Consider the following 16,699-nt stretch of genomic DNA (forward strand, 5'->3'; position numbering starts at 1 on the left):
GGCCTTGTCCTTCTGGACCCCTAACTATCCCCTGTCTCTAACTGGCTATATCTCTCACTCCTTCACCACATAGTAATTAATGGGTGGTTAACGTACTGACATAATATTGGATGCAATCATATCATCCAGGTGGGTGCTACAGACTGGTGGAGGTGTTTCTCTTTTGTCTATGTAAAGCATTTTGAGTAGTGAAAAAAGCGACATATAAATGTAATTTTTATTATAAGCCCTCCCTAATCACTGTCTGTAATATGGGGTGCCTGCTCAGAAACCCGATGCCACTAACTGCTGCTCCTCAGATGTCCCTAGAGACCTTTGGTAGCTGGCCAGGTAACCTGGAAGTACTGGTAAAGGCTTGTTTAAAAGCCTAAAAGGCCCCTGGCTTCAGTATACGGGTGGCTTGGAGTTGGGAAGAAACTATTGCTAATGGCTTGACAAGTAAAGAGGCTAGAGGTAAACTAAGCAAGGGGTAAATGGAAATTTCAGAAGGTTAATTTTTGTGTTTTGATTGTTCACCTTGTTTGTTAATAAAACCATTTTCTTTTGTTATCTTTGTTTTTCAGGTCAGGCACGATACATGAGCGCCTCAATCAGTCCACAACATTCAAAAGCACAATGACACAATTTCATCATCCACAAGTATCAAATATGAAGGCTACTAGCCAACAGATCTAGATGCATTGCCCAATACTGTAAAATGTTGCTAACAGTGAAAGATTATATTACAAAAGGTCTATGCCAATAAATCAACAATTGACATTAATCTACAACTGCAGTTTGAATCATGGGGAATGCACAATAGTTACAGTATTTCTAATCCCTAGAGACATAACTTCTGATCTTCAAGCTCCATCACAACGAGAGCAGGATTGTCACACTACTACCACAGTCCTCTTCTAAGAAAACATCACAAAAAAGCAAGCTTGGTTGAAATGACTGTATTTATTTTGGATATCAGACAACAGATTTGCTAATGAGATAGAACAAAAAGATTAGAAAACTTCAAAGACATTCTTGAGACCATCAAAAAATAATGTAACACACGTAAGTTCACTCAGTTGGGAAGGTGTTAGATGTTGTCAGTTGGTGGTGTTGGCACTATGCAGGCCTAGGGTCACAAAATGTTTTATGATATTGATGTGGTGGCCCGGGGTAAGAGACCCCAACAGCAATTCATTTTGGTTTAACGTTTAAAGTTTGTTTCACCCCTTTGGGACCTCCTGGAGCACAACAAGACAGAGGGACCACACCCACACGTAGCAGCAAGTTCAAATACACGTTTATTGAATGCACAGAGTTTTTCTATCCAGGTGGTAATTCTCTCCCCTTGGTCCGGGCCCCCCTCCCAAAACGCCCGTGATGAACACAGCAGTCCAAAATAACCAAAACACAACCCTCTGTTCTTTTTCACACAGCACTCGAGTTATATCACTCTGGGAAAGCACAGCACTCAGTTCTTATACACACGGCACTCAAATTATATCACTCGGGGAAAGCACAGCACACTATAAATACTATTAAGGGGTGGGGAAAACATAAAAGGAGAAAAAAAAGGTAACTAAACTCCACAATCAATAACCCAATACTCAAACATTAAGAAATAAATAACTAAACAAACTTAAACAGTTCTTGGGCCTCCGTGCTCTCACCGCGAGGCCCTCACTTAAACCAAAATAAATAATCAAATACCAAAAACCTCTGGCAGCGCCCAATGTCCCCTGTGCTCAAATGCTCAGTTCCCAGGTCTCACAAGTCCCGATTCTCCCATGTTGAACACACTCCCTACATTCCACAATGGTGTCCAATTGCAGCAATCCGGTAATGGTGTCCTTCCTTCCAACCAGCCAATCACTGTTGCTGCTCCACACTGCCGTCGCCGTCTCTCCTCCATCGCATCACAGACCCTACGGCAAAGAGCCAAATAACCCTCAGACCCTCTTTTCCCCCTCCTCAGCCATAAGGTCAATGCACACACTCTCAACTAGCTATTAGCCACTTCCCTTTATGCTGACTGAGGGTCTGAGTCGCTCTCTCTTTCCATTCTGGTCCACCCGCCGTTCGTTCCGTCAGCCTGGTTCCACTCCCAATCTCTCTCTGCGTCACCCGATCAGCCTCCGTGTTTTCGTTCACTCACCTCGATCAGGCACCTGAACACACAAAGAGAAAAAAGGGACAAATATCCCATGGCTGCTGCCCCTGTCGCTGACGCCACTTTTCCCTAGTCCACTCTCTTCAGGTCCTGATGACGTCGCCTTTGCAGCCAGCAGCAAAACCACTTTACAAAAAGTCCAAACGTTTAGTCCTTACGCAGCAATTCGGGACACCTTTTTCACAAGCGAGCACACCCCAACAAACAGCAGTGGCCATCTTAAATCCTGTCTTAACCCTGCCCCAACTAGCTTATCAGTGATTGTCCAGCGAATCAATCGCATTAGGGGTGGGGTCACACAAGACTTGCATCACTGTCCAAAGTGCTGCCAGAGTAAAATAAATTAAATAAGAAACATACACATAATATTTACACAAAATAAAGAAAAAAAAAAAATAATGGTGCTCATCATGCCAGGACACAACATTAACACTGAATTAAGTTATAGTGGTGCTACATGATTAATGTCGTCATAAATGTATTAGGTGCTGAGTCCCATCTTTCTTAACGTTGTCCTGTTTACATGGTCTATGTGTATGTAAATATGCTCCCCTGGAAACAATGGGTGGAAGGATAACACTGTGGAACCGTGGCCCCTCACTATAATTGGTCCTGTCAATTCCATCACCTGCATTTGATCATTTGCTATTTAAACGGAAGTACAGAAAGAAAAAAAAAACACAGCTATTCCGCTACAGAGACAGGAGAAAGCACAGATTCAAATCACTCACACCTGTGTGTACCTGCCGACAACAACAACTTTGCACCGCAAAACCCCGGGTTCTGGATCATGCCACGTACCGTGGATAAACACTTGTTGTTTGGGGAGAGGAGCATGCCATCATTTTCATCTATGTACTTTCCGTAGGACTATTTTTCCAGCTGAACCAGGTTCACAAACAGTGATAGATAGATAGATAGATAGATAGATAGATAGATAGATAGATAGATAGATAGATAGATAGATATACATTTTCCATTAAATCTTCTGCACTTTTATATGCATTTCGTGCTTTCTGCGTGTCTTATTGAGTTCGTGTCCAGTGTGGGGTCAAGGGAGGGTTTGTATTGTATATTAACTTTGTGCTGCAGTTTTTCTTTATATCATTACTTTCCGCCAGACACTTTTGGGATTAAATGTTATGTCAGGGTTGGTTGGGGTATGATATATATATATTGTTTGGAGTTTGTTCATTTCTTTCTTCATTAATATATACTCACTTTATTATTTTACTAGACATTAAGCCCGTTACAATAACGGGCGCTAGAACAGTAGTGCATAAACATTAGTAGGAACAGTCTATATTAAATGGCAAGGGACCTTGTATGTAGCTGTAATATACGTCACTGTATTGTGTCCCTTTAATTTTCTCTCTCAGTAATACTGGTTTGTATTTCCGTAAAATGCCTGTAATTTTGTATGACAGTAATACAGTGGAACCTCGGCTCACGACCATAATTCGTTCCAAAATTCTGGTTATAACCCGATTTGGTCGTGAACCGAAGTAATTTCCCCCATAGGATTGTATATAAATACAATTAATCCATTCCAGACCGTATGAACTGTATGTAAATATATATTTTTTTATGTTTTTAAGCACAAATATAGTTAATTACACCACTGAATGCACAGCGTAATAGTAAACTAAATGTAAAAACATTGAATAACACTAAGAAAACCTTGAACAACTGAGAAAACTAAGACTGGAAGAGTTCGCGCTATAGCCTTACTTCCCGCTCGCTAAAAACACTTTTTTTTAATGAGTTTTAAGCACAGGGGAAAAAAATGAACATTTGAAAATTTAATAAACAACCAAGAAAAGTAACATTGCAACAATGCACGCACACACCTGTGTGTGTGTGTGCGTCCCGTGTGTGTGTGCGTGTGTGCGTGCGTCCCGTGCGCGCCTGTGCATGCGTGCGTGTCTCGTGTACGTGCGCGTGTCTGTCGCGTGGGCGCCTGTGTGTGCGCGCGTGTGTCTGTCGTGCACGCGCCTGTGTGTGTGTGTCTGTCTCTCATGCGCCTGTGTGGGTGTCTGCACAGGGAATGCACAGGAAGAGACTGAACACGTGCCGTGTGACCCCGCGCATGCGCACTTCACCAGAAGACACACACTCACGGACACCTGGACGCACATAGGGGTTTTATTAAAGAGGATATACTGTTTGTTTGTTGGCTTATTTTTGATCATCAATTGGGGGAAGTTTGTTTGGAAGAAATATGGCTTGTCGGGTCTGTCGTCCTCAGCTTCTCAGGCCACGGGTCTTGGTGATGTAGCTGCCGGTTTGGGAGAGCGAGTCAGCTTTTACAAAATAAATGTATTTTTTCCGTTTGAAATACATAAATCTTTTATTTTTGTTTCAAGCAACTAAACATTCTGAGGAATGTTGTTGTTGTTATAATGCTAAATTCACCATGAAGTAGAGCTTGTTCCTATGCCCAGAGAAAATGAGCTGATGGGAAAATCACAACATCTAAAATTAATGTAACATTTATTGAGATAAATTTTTATTTAAGGTAATTTTTTGTCATTTTAAGTTTTTGATTTAAGTCTAAATTGTGAAGTGCTATATTAAAAAATTTAAATTGCTTTAGTTTATTAAAAATGAATGATAATCCATTTAATTATTGTAAAAAAAAAACAATTAAAATGCACTTCACCAACACAATGGTCTATTTCTCAACAACTTTAAAAATATGATGTGCAAGGATTTAGGGGTTTAAGAAAAAATAAATATAAGCAAACCGTTAAATCTGTAAGCAGATAAAAATGAAAATACGAAGTACATCTACTTAGAGAAGTGCTGTGGCACCTTGAAGCATTAAAGCTTAATCTTAGGTGACTATGGTGAATAAGCCAATGGTTCAGTTATATTCAGTGCATATTAAAGTACAAAGAACAGAAGAACAAGGAACAGAGGACATGGCCATTTGTTAGATATGTGGTTGAGAACAAAGGCATTGTCATTATTTTCTTCTGTCTGTAATTGTAAAGCTGTAAAATTTTTAAATATCTGCTGTAATTTGTATTATTTGAATAAGAATGGGAAAAATAATATTGTGTTTATATTTGCCATTATGATTTACTGTCGTGTTAATTGGTGGTAAAATAATTAGACTATCTATTATCCATTCCAAACCAAAAACCAGTGATCCACAGATTAACTTTCATTTAAAGTTAATGAGTGTAGCTATCTTATAATTCTAAATCCTCTTGAGGTTAGCTGTAACGCTGCATTCTTTGTGTAGCTAAATTTAGTGTATTTACAGAGAATAAAATAAAACAAAGAATATTTCACCCAATGCCCTTAGAATTTATACATAAGGTAGGAAACAAAATGATGTTTAAAATAATAAGTAGACCATTACAAAAATATTGCTATGAAATCTAGTAATTTCTTGAGTTACCGTGTCTTCAACTTACTTTCTTTCCAGATAAGATTCAATTTCTGTACACTAAAATAAAGAATAACATAAGATAACACTTTATTCAGTTCTGTGCCATGCAGAGGCTAAAACATCCTGGCACCCCTGGGCTCAAGGCAAATGAAACAGCATGATATAGCAAAAGATAACGGAGGCCTATGGAACGGAATATTCTCAAAATGATTCACACATGCTGTAAAGCAGGGGAGAATAACGTCAGTCCAGGAGGGCCGCAGTGGCTGCAGGGTTTTTGTTCCAATCCATTTGCTTAATTAGAAAACAACCTTTGCCAATAACAGATCTTATTTAATTTCATGGCTTGAATGCCAAAAGGAACTCTTCTCTGTTGGGACATTCAGCAAGGCCCTTAACCTACAATTGCTCTGTGCTGGGTATGACGCTAATCTGCATCCATCCATCCCTGCATGTAGGCCCTCCAACCTGCAAGGAAAAACCTGGGAGTTGGTGGCAGAATTGGCACTCCAGCCCCCATAAAAAAACCTCACACTGTCCCATTCGATCTGAAGTAGTGTGGTGCTGAGGTATCACCTGTTACATGGCTGCACTTGGTTCCTAATCTGGATCCTGAGTTGGTTTGTCGTGTGGTGGACGCGGTGCTCCTAACTTCTCTCTTTTTCTCGTAAGTGCTTTAACTCTTGCCATGTCAAGTCATTCTTATATTGCAGATTTTTTTCTTTCCAAGGATATTACCCTAATGTTTTATACCCTGAAGCAGATGAGTAATTCTCAGTCCTTCACTTTTTGCTCTTCGGTTTCCTTCCAAATATTTTTTAAACCAGATAGTTTAATGCACACATGTTTAAGTAGAAACAAGTTAGATGAAGAACTGCTTGTTCCTTTGTCACTTACTGCTAATAAGGAGTGTAGTGGTGAACTCCCCGTTAAGTGCTTCTTCAAGCAGGACAGAAGATTCTGAGGCATTAGACCACTAGCAACATGTTTCAGAAATTTTTAAGAATTTTATTACAAGATTTAGGCAAAAATAAATAGGTTCTTTGAATATAAATTTAGAAGGTAACCTTAAGCAGGTGGAATAGTTTATTCTCATTGAAAAAGAGGCCAGGATTATATATGCCAAATAGAGAGTGAAGAGGACGTGGAGAGTGAAAAATGGAGGCCAAGGAGCCAATGCATTTGTGGTACTGGAGAAATGGGAAAGAGGATAAGCCCCCTCACCTACGTGAAGACCTAATTAAGAAGGCAGAGTAAGGTTTAGTTTGTGTTTTGTTTACTTTGTTCATAGTCTTGTACCTGTGTTTATCCCTCCCATGTGTGTTATGGCTATTAGCACACCGTTTTATATACTTTGGGCAACCTTGACACTTTTCTGAATGTAGAGGGTTGCTACAAAGATAAACACTCCTTTTACAAGAAATGAAGAACAGTTGAAGATCAAATAAATACATAAATAAACAAACAACATCAACATATAATTCTGAAGAGTCTAAAAAATGGCATGTTGTTCTGTCTATTCAAACACTCTGTTTGTTTTCCTTCTTTTTACTGTCTTCAAAAGTTTATGAACAGCCTTCTGGATTCAAGATATCTCTTCCCTTTCTTTTATTTAATTTTCTCTGCATTCATAAACAAGCAGGGTGGCGTAATCACATGTTAATGACACATGCCATAGCCCCCAAGCCTCTCCTTACATAAAGTACATCTGGCATACCAGCACTGCATAATCCATAGTCAAAATTGTCTTCTTGAGTTACTGTCTCATATTTTAGATCTTTCACATAAAAAGTATTCAGTAAACTACAAAGACAGAATGGCCAGCTCAGGGGTCAAATAAAGTGAATCTTAAACCATATTAGTTTAAGTTTCCTGGACATTATCAAAAGACATAAACTGTGCAGAAAATAATAATGAAAGACACAACACATAAGAGTTCTGGAAAAGTAAATCAAAACAAGTTATTGTTGAAGAAGCCCTGCTTTGGACAAATATATCATTTGACAAGTTGTCAGAGCTGTAAAAGATAAACGTCTGTCTGACTGCTTCATGGACTGTGCCTCACAATTGAAGAAGTAAACTAAGCTGATGATAGCTGACACAGATCTGGCAGAAAGTAATGTCAAATTTCTGGTAAGCTAAACAGAAAAATCATTTTTTCTCCCTGTATACGTTTTTATGAATAATGAATGAGATTACATACTGCAGTTTGTTGTGCTCTGATGTTTGTTTGTTTTTTGTGTTCTTTTTCACCCCAACATCAAAGTAGCAGGTGAGTAGAGCTGTTTAAATCAACTTGCCCCTCTGATGTAGTCCTCAAGAAAAAGTAGCTCACGGTCAACAATTGTCAAGCCTATTTTGCTGCAGCCCACACCTTTAAACCTGATTTACTTTTTGATTATTACAGAGGGCGGCCAAACACAGTGAGGGGCCACAATGGAGGGAGTTCAGCTAATGCAATGCTGCAGACTCCATTAATGAAGGACACCTGAAAGGACACTTGATCACAGTAGCTAGCTCAAGTTTTAACAGCAGACTCTGTGGGGTCTAATGATTATTTTGTTCTTGTGAAACCAGCTTCATGTTTCTTTTCCCAAAAACATCCCTGCTTTATTAACAGTATTTAGTTCTGAAAGAAAAAGAAAGAAAACATGTTTGGTTACTATGCAGGCTGCACCTGTCATTAGGCTAGAGAATTTTGTTTGATTTATCGCTTGCCTGCAATAATTTTTTTTTTTTTTGCTAAGCTCAGTGTCGTATAGAAAAGAAATATTTTTTAAAAAAAATTACTTTTACAAGGTGCAAATGACATGTAATTAAGTTGAAACACCTCAAACAGCAAAACACCACAGCTAAAACAGTAATCAGGAAAACATGAGTGCTGAAATGTTTGATTGCAAAAAAAAAATCTCATTCACACTTAAGCATATATAGCCTTTTCCTATGAATTTATTCAATTCAATTTATTTTCAATTAATTTTATTGTTGCATATGTTTATGAATGTAATCCATCCATCCACTCATCCAAACGTACATCATTTTTTAAACTTGCTTAGTTCACTTTAACATCACATGCAAGGCAGGAACCAATCCCTGTAATAGAAATGAAATCCCCATTAACTGGCACATACACTCACTGGAACACAATACTAATACTGGGCGGGACCCCTTTTGCTCTCAAAACAACCTCATTTCTTCGTGGCATGGATTCCGCAAGGTTCTTTGAGATTCTGCTCCATGATGACATGATTGCCTCATGATAATTCTGCAGATCTTCAGCTGCACATTCATGCTGTGAATCTCCCGTTCTACCACATCCCAAAGGTGTCCCATTAAATTCAGATCTGGTGACTGGGAAGGCCAGTGAAGAATACTGAACTCATTGTCATGTCCCTGAATCCCATTAGAAACAACTTATGCTTTGTGACATTATGCGCATTATGGTGGAAGTAGCTGTTAGAATTTGGGTGAATTGTGACCATGAAGGGATGTACATGGTCATCAAGAATACTCAAACTGGCTGTGGCACTCACATAATGATTAATAGGTATTAACAAGCCCCCACCACTACCACCTGCCTGGACTGTTGACACAAGGCAGTTTGAGTTAATGGAATTTCTCATTTAAAGCCAAATTGTGTCCTTACCATCTCTTTGTCTCAGCAGAAATCGAGATTCATCAAGCAAGGTTATGTTTTTCCAGTCTTCAGCTGTCCAGTTTTGGTGACCCTGTGCCCACTGCAGCCTAATCTCTCTGTTCTTGGCTGACAAGAGTAGAACCTAATATGGCCTTCTGCTGTTGTAGCCCATCCACCTCAAGGTTTGACATGTTGTGCCTTCTAAGATGCTATTTTGCTCATCGCAATTGCAAAGAGATACCACAGCCTGTCATTTTGAATCATTTTGGTCATTCTCCTGTGACCTTTCTCATCAAAAGGGTTTTTCCATCCACACAACTGCCACTTACTGGATGTTTTTTGTTTTTCACAACTCTAGTGACTGTTGTGCGTGAAAATCACAGGAGATCATGAGTTCAAAAATACACAAACAAGCATGTCTGGCACCAATAATCATTCCACAGTCGAAGTCACTAAGATCACATTTTTACCCCATTCTTTTGTTTAACTCTTTCAGGGCTGATGTCGACTTTTGTCAAAATTCAGGGGTAAAGGACAGTAATCAGCTGTAAACTGCAACAAATCTCGCCCTTATATTTTAGTTCGACTCTCTTTACTGGAAGGACAGTTACATAGCTTTGTCGATTTAACCTTGAATACCTACGCGTGCAAGAGCTGCAAGGAGCAAACAACCTCTAAAATGGCATCGAAATCTGGCGAGAGACGAAAGCAAATGTGCAAAGCAAAATACTCCATGGACGTTTTACATAATTTCGTTGAATAGGACTTTGACTTGTCGAACTCCAACCTGGAGATTGGTATGAAAAATGACAGTGAGGTACCGGTATCATCTGATCGGTCCCCAGCTGATTGTGGTGCTGAACACTTTGTGTAGCTGATGCGCCTATGGCAGCGTTCGCCTGGGAGGACCACCACTTATAATGACAAGAGTTACAAACCAGAATGCGTCACACTGCGACCGCTACCTCCACCCACCTGCTGTGCGAAGACAGCCAGGCAGCTGGCCCACCGTGCATTCCTGCTGACCATTGAGGTGCCCCTGTGCAGCAACTGCCACCAGAGATACCAAACATATGCCAACAGCAGCCACAGCACGTAGCAACAGATGTTTTATGTTGATTTATGTGTGAAATGATTGCTTTGTGTGCTTTTCAGAAAACTGAGTTTCTTAGAAAAAATATTCAGCCTTCAAAGAGTTAATGTGATCATTACCTGATGCTGACCTGTACCTATATGGTGTTAGGTATTACGCTGCGGCCACATTATTGTCTTTTTAGACAGTTGCATGGATAAGTAGGTGTACAGGTATTCTTAAGAATTTCCTCAGTGAGTGTACATATAAGATATTCAACTTACTGTATATGTTGAACAAGCCAGGAGTCTATGGCATCTAAGAAAAGCTAGAGTCTATGTTTTCTCAAACATAGAAAATGTATAGAACTGAAGAACTTGAAAATCTCTTGATCTTCATAGCATTAATTTTATTAATATTAAACAGAGCACATTTAGTCCATGTTTTTGTTAAATGGGATTTTTGGGACATATTAACTTCAGCAAAATTCAGAATTGTACAAAGGTTAGCATTGATTGATTGCAAATCCAACATCCTGTGTTTAAATTCTGCATCTGATCTTTGGCTTTGTGAAGTTTGCAAGTCCACCCTATTTCTATGTTTTTTCTCTGTGTACTCTAGTTTTCCTCCCATATCTCAAAGACGTTAATGGAGGTTAACTGGTGATTCCCAATTCTGTGTTATTGTGGGTGTAGATGTGAGCTACACCCCATGATAGATCACTGATCTGTCCATGCCCTCAGTGCTGTCTAGATAGGCCGTATTCTCCTTGACACTCAAGTGGAATAACCAGGTTTGCAAAAGACTTTGCTCATCATGAAAGGGAAGAAAATAAAACCATCTCAGCCACTAATGCACTTGTCACATGTGTTTTAGCACATCTCTGCTGTCACATTTTAATGTGTTGCTGGTGTCTTGGGAAATTCCACCGCTGAGATAGATGGAAGTGGAAGGACTTGTGTAGCTGGGATTAGCATTACTTTATGGACGAGTGATAAATGTAAATAATCAGTACAAGACACATATGCATCCTTGTACGGACCCTAGTTTTTATATAGTGAGTTGCAATTTTATAATTTACACCTACTGTAAGGTGATAACCCATTTCTTTCAGAATGTCATACTGTACAATTGTTTAAGCATGTATGCAACAAAGAACTGAAAGTGTGACTTGGTTGCTGGATTACACCAGCTGTACCCCATGCTCATTGTCTCCAGCCTGTTGTATTGTGGTGAAATGTTAACTAGTTGTTATTCTATATATTTATGCTATGTCACCCAGATTAGCATGTTAGATTGGAATCTGCCGACTGGGAACTGTACTAGCTGAACCATTCCAGGACAGTGGCATGGACTGCTATGCTGCTGAAAATCCTAACCACAGACTATTACACTGCTGCCTTAAATAATCTATCTGGTAATTAACAATGTTCTGATGTTCAATAATATCCAAACATTGGTCATTTTGTACATAGAGATTCAGTATGTATCACTACATCACCACTGTTCAGTTGTACATTTGCTAGATTTTCTACTGCATTTCTACACAAAGCAGATAGTCTGATTGTATTACTTTGATCAGTAAGGAGTACAATAGTGTCTTGTACCATACTTGAATGGTTTGCTTTTCAGTTTCCAAACAGATTGTTGAAGTAAATAAGTTCATAGCTTCTACCATTCTTCTTTTATTTCTGGTATCTCCCAAGGCTCAATTGTAGGTTCCATTTTGTTTCTCATATACTTACTTCCCTTAAGTAACATCATTTATGTACAAGCTTACATCTTAACTTTCATATCTATTTATGGATGACATTCAGCCCTATGTGACTCCAAGCCATGACCTTCCAGAGCTCCGTCACTCCTCAGAGTTTCCACAAATGATAACGAGATTCAAAGCAAACAGATGACCAGCTAACTCATCCCCATTTGCACCGGTTTGTCCATCATGTACTGTTTCTATTTTGATATCTGAAAAGAAAAAAAGTGTAGGTCTGAGAAATATTGATCTGTTCTAGGTATCAAAATATGAACTGAATTTCAGACTTGTGAGTTAGCTGGTCTTCCACATTGTACTTAAATATTGTTTTGCTTCTGGTTAAAGGGAAAAAGGAAACATTGAGTATTGTTAATTTTAAAAAGCAGGTTAATTGAAATTTAGGCAAAAGAAGGATGTTTCATTAGCAGCCATATGTTCTGTCAAAGGAAAGCAACAAGACAGGTTTTGAGAATGAAGGATGGCTGAACTGGACAAGAAGATGAGAGGCAGACAATAAGATAGATTAATGGCCAAAGCTATACAGCCAAAAATCTAACAATAAAAATAAAAACCCTCTAATTACTAAACAAATAGAAAACAAAATGGTCATACTGGTAAAATTAAAGTAAAATGACACTCAATGACAATTAGTCATAAGAAAATATTAACTTTTCAAAACAAAAGTAAAAAATAATAAAATCCATTCATCTCTCCATATATTGAAACCTCTAAATGTAGCAAAATGTGTAAAAAAAATAGGCAAGAAAAATATCAAAGAGAGTGGAAACTGCATATAATTAAAAATTTAAAGTGGTTAGAATGAAAATGTGCAGCCACTGTGGCCCTCTGGGAAATGATTTTGGCACCTTTGTTGTAAATATTTCCAACCAAGGTAATTAATTGTACATGTAAAGACTTGTACTGAATGGCAACATTTGCCAAAGTGTTTTTCGCAGTGAATAATCTGTGTTCGCTGGTGACCGTGTTCACCAAATATTTTCCTGGAAATTTCCCATGCAGCTGGATTAGATAATTTGTTTTTCCCAGAGCCCCATAATGCTTTGTGAGGCCTGTGTTACATTTCAGAGCTGTAGCAGCCAATGATGCATGCATGGGACAGCCCAATGAATATATAATGCTAGTAGTGGACTAAAAATTACAAATACATTTAAATACAAAACACACATGCAGAAGAAAATTGGAAATGTGTCAGTGTATGTATCAGTCACATCTTAAAGGTAATGTCTTTCTGTATAGACCTGTATGTGACCTGTGTAATACGTGAGCATACCCTTTTAATAGCATTACCCAGAGTAATGTGCAGTTGATGCAAACAAGAAGGAAGGATATGTTTTAGTGTTGCATCTGGCAGCAGTGAAAGAGTAAAAACATCAGGGCAAAAAACCCTAAACTGTACTTTTGGTTTAAGAGGTCAGTAGCTGCTATTGAATCTGTGGGGGGACGAGCCTTAATGAATTCATTTTTCCTGTCTTCAGTTTTACTGTTCTGATATTTAATTGTATTAATTTTATCGTAAGGAGGCACAGTGGTGAGCAGTGCTGTCTTACATCTCAGGTCACATTTTTAGCCACAATAATCAATCCAGTATAGTTGAAAGATGTTTCCCTAACCATTAGGAACACTTTAAACACCATTGTAATCTACTCAAAGCTAGTTTAGTTTCTTCTTTCCTATTGACTCCTATGCATTTCGCTGTTCCCAAACATCTCTGTGATTCTGCCAAACTCAAGTTGTAATGAATTCAGTAGGGTTCACTGATCACAAGTGAGGACTACTGCATTGTTCTTTTTAGCAGAATTTTAAAATGTTCCATATATACACTTTAAATGGTACTTTACAACCTACACATGGTTTCTATCTCATAGTAACTCAATTTTACGTCATCTGCATTAACTTCCTGTTGAACAGTTCATCCAATTATTTTTTTTTACATTTGAAGCTCTACATGAATTTCCTTTTTTTTTAAATTTTATAAATCTAAGTATTTTACTCTGCAAATCTCAACCACCTTACAAATACAAAAACACCTGAGGTGAATGCTTTTTGTTCCTAAACAAATTACAGAGACCTGTGGAAATCAAGTCTTAATGACTTTTGTTTAATTAATCTTTTGGGTTTGGTTAAATAATTTATTTTTTCTAAATATTACTATGTAATTGTTCAGAATATGTGCAGTACCAGTTAACTTAAGTGGCATCTCAAAATTGGTCAAAGTGTGGAGTCGGACTAAATGGAATCAGTAATGGACTGCAGACTCATCTACAGCCGGTTTCTGCATTGACCCTGATGTTGCCACCACAGGTTCAAACTCTCCAAAAACACTGAAATGGATTCGACGAGAAGATCTATTAGGCCAGATTAAATGTATATGAAAATGATATTAATATATAATGAACAAATATACAGCCTATATAATTTTTGTACTCAGAATTACACATTTATTATTCACATGCTTTGAGTGTAAAGGCAACAAGGGAAATAATTTCTACATAATATGTTAAGAAGTAAGCTAAGAAACATGCCGGAATTCTGATATTAAGGGATTAGCCTTTTTCAATTTATTGCAAATTGTACTGGAAAGAAAAATACTTATTTGTTTGGAGGCAGAATAGTGTGTATGATTCTAAACAATATTATAAGAAAATGTAATTTGCTAGTCACCCCCTTTCGGATTTTGTCAATCTTTGCATTTTTTGTCCCTGAATGTTATCAGTGCTTCATTCAAATTCCAATAATAGATTAAAAATAGCCTGGATGAATAAATAATACCACATTGTGATGCTTACTATGTTCATTTCATAAACAAAGCCATCCAACACTTAATCTCCTAGTGTGAAAAAGTAATTGCTGCCTTAGATTCAGAAACTGCTTAAAAGTTGCTTTCAGGTTATTTGTGACTTTGAAGATTAGCCTATGCTTCACTACCAGAATGATCCTGGCAAATGGCCAGTCTTGGAAAGAGTTGCATTATTTCAGAACTTTGTCTTCGACTGAGGTTAACTGAGTACTTTAGAAACACTCTGCCATCAATGACATTGTTCTAGAGCTCCAGACTGTGAATCACAGGGCTTCTCTGTATCCCAGAGTGGGAAGACATCTAGAGTCCAATAGATGTTTAGATTAGGGTCTTCCCCAAAAGGCAATTCACAAGGAGCAACGTAGAATGCAACTGGAAGGATTTGGCAGTACACTGGAGAATATGAGTGAGCTGGTAGAACCCTAGCCACTAATTAAAGGCAGAGGTAGGCACAGCTACAAAAGTTTTTATTTTTTAATGTGTTTATTTGATAAAAATGATCATTTTGTTTTTCACTTAAATACTGTTGTTCACAAGATCTTGTTCAAAGTGAAAAGGTCTGATGTAATTGTTTTGATTTCAGCCTTTACATAAATAAAAGGTGCCATATACATGCAGGTCTGTAGACATGATATCTAGTGTACCTTGTCACTGCATGTAATTGGATTTTAAAAAATAGATGGGTGTAAGAATTGATAACAGGTTAGATAATGTATAGCATTTGACAAAAAGATACATTTTTTCATGCTGATTAAAATTTTAAAGTTGTTGAAAAGAAAAAAAGACATGGTATTGCTATTTCCCAGTTGAACCACAGTCTTTTGGTGCGTGCATATTCTGCATGTGTTTATGTGGGATTTCTAAAGATATTATATTTTCTTCAGAAATTTCAAATACTGTAAGTGCATGTTCTCAAATACGTGCACTGAATGACGATTGTCTGTTGAGTATGTGGCTCTAAGACTTCCTTAGACAGAATACCCATTGTCTGCTATTGATATCGCGTGTACTGTAGAATATAGATATGTGAGTGATAATTTATTCACATCTAATTTAGTTTTATTACAAGTTTTATAATGTATTAAATATAACTTGCCCAGTATCTCACAAAAACATAAAGCAGTATCTTTAGAAACTGAAATGTAGATCATAAAGAGGGCAGACCCTAGAGGAAAGAAATGCTGAATACCAGAATCATCAGGGTTGAGTTGGTGCAGAACCTGGAAGAGGTGGCACAGATAGAGAGTACTATGGGGTCACTTTTGCTGTGCAAAAATCCTGGGTGTGTGGCTACTGGTGAGTCTCATAAAGATCCTGGCATGGATCAGCTTACAGAGGTGCAGAAAGAGAGGCAGATGTTGTTGTCTCTAATCAGAAGTGAGGTGTGACATGGAGTCATTGGCAAGAATTTACAGGATGAGGCAGATGGGAATGTGTAGAGACACATGGGAGGAATTGTAGAGGATTGCTACAGTAGCAGTGGATTTGGAAGGTGGCCAATGAAAGCAGATGGCATAAGTCCCAATGTGGACTCATTAAATCTACATCTGAAAATTAACCCTCTTACAATTGACAAAAGTTTTTGAATTGTATTACTGCATGTGTAATGTATATAAGTATTTGATCCCCTGCTGAATTTGTAAGTTTGCTCACTTACAAAGAAATGAACAGTCTCTAATTCTTATGTACAGGTCCCTCTTAAGTTTGCCAGTGAACATCTAGGCCTGTACATGTGTCTTCTTGGACGGGATGCAAGATTTCAATCCATTATGGTGTAGTGTGTTACCAATGGTGTTCTTGGTGACTGTGGTCCCAACTGCCTTCAGATCATTAACAAGCTCCTCCAGTATAGTTCTGGGCTGCTCCC

This window comes from Polypterus senegalus, chromosome 3 (genome assembly GCF_016835505.1).
Source record: "Polypterus senegalus isolate Bchr_013 chromosome 3, ASM1683550v1, whole genome shotgun sequence".
Lineage (NCBI taxonomy): Eukaryota > Metazoa > Chordata > Cladistia > Polypteriformes > Polypteridae > Polypterus > Polypterus senegalus.